Source organism: Sinocyclocheilus grahami, unplaced genomic scaffold, assembly GCF_001515645.1.
Source record: "Sinocyclocheilus grahami isolate Dianchi unplaced genomic scaffold, SAMN03320097.WGS_v1.1 scaffold2739.1, whole genome shotgun sequence".
NCBI classification, from domain to species: Eukaryota; Metazoa; Chordata; class Actinopteri; order Cypriniformes; family Cyprinidae; genus Sinocyclocheilus; species Sinocyclocheilus grahami.
In genome coordinates, this window is record NW_015507917.1 from 29,402 (window position 1) to 30,257 (window position 856).

At 31.0% G+C, this 856-nt stretch overlaps 1 pseudogene; it reads left to right on the forward strand.

Moving 5' to 3' along the window:
• LOC107575591 (alkyldihydroxyacetonephosphate synthase, peroxisomal-like) overlaps positions 1-856 on the forward strand; it is a 20,403-nt pseudogene that overhangs the window by 14,272 nt on the left and 5,275 nt on the right.

Sequence of the window (856 nt, forward strand, 5' to 3'; positions counted from 1 at the left end):
TGCTGATGGACCAAAAGATTGTTTATAATCAAATCAAAACAAAACCAGATCAAATGTCTTGCCATATTACGGTTATATATTTAGTTTCTGCTTAGTGTGTTTGCCTCTTATTTTGCTCTTTCCAGCCGTTTCATTCACTTTCCCCAAAAAGGAAAATCGTTTTTGTAGATTACGTTTGTGCGAAAATATTCAGCAGCACAACTGATTTCATCATTGATATTAATAAGACATTTTTAGCACGTAAGAGCATTTAAGCGTATTAGAAAGATTTCTGAAGAATCATGTGACACTGAAGACTGGAGTAATGATGCTGAAAATTCAGCTTTGATCACAGGAATAAATTACATTTTAAAATATATTACAGAAATGATAGAAAACAGTTATTTTACATTGTAATAATGTCTACTGTATTTCTGAGCAAATAAGTGCAGCCTTGGTGAGACTTTTTCAAAAATATGAAATCTTACCGACCACAAACGTTTGAACAGTATTGTATTTCATCTAATATTCTTTCAATGAAGTGTTCAGAACATGAACCTTGTTTATTTTAAATATTTTTCTAAGTTAATTTTTGATGCTTAGCTGTCTAAATGTGATCTGCGAAGTCTGATTGACCTGATATTCTGATTTAATATAATTTAACAGAATATGGTTGCATATATTTCAGGTTTTTTTATTCTTGTTTAAACATTATATTTTCATTTTTCTAATCATAAAATGTTTTCAAATTATGTGAAGTAGTTTTGGACATGGCAGAGCTGTTCTCCAGATCATGTAAGTTTAGATATGTGTGCTTTCTTACAGTATTAAACCTCTCTCTCTCGCTCTCTCTCTCTCTCTCTCTCTCTCTCTCTCT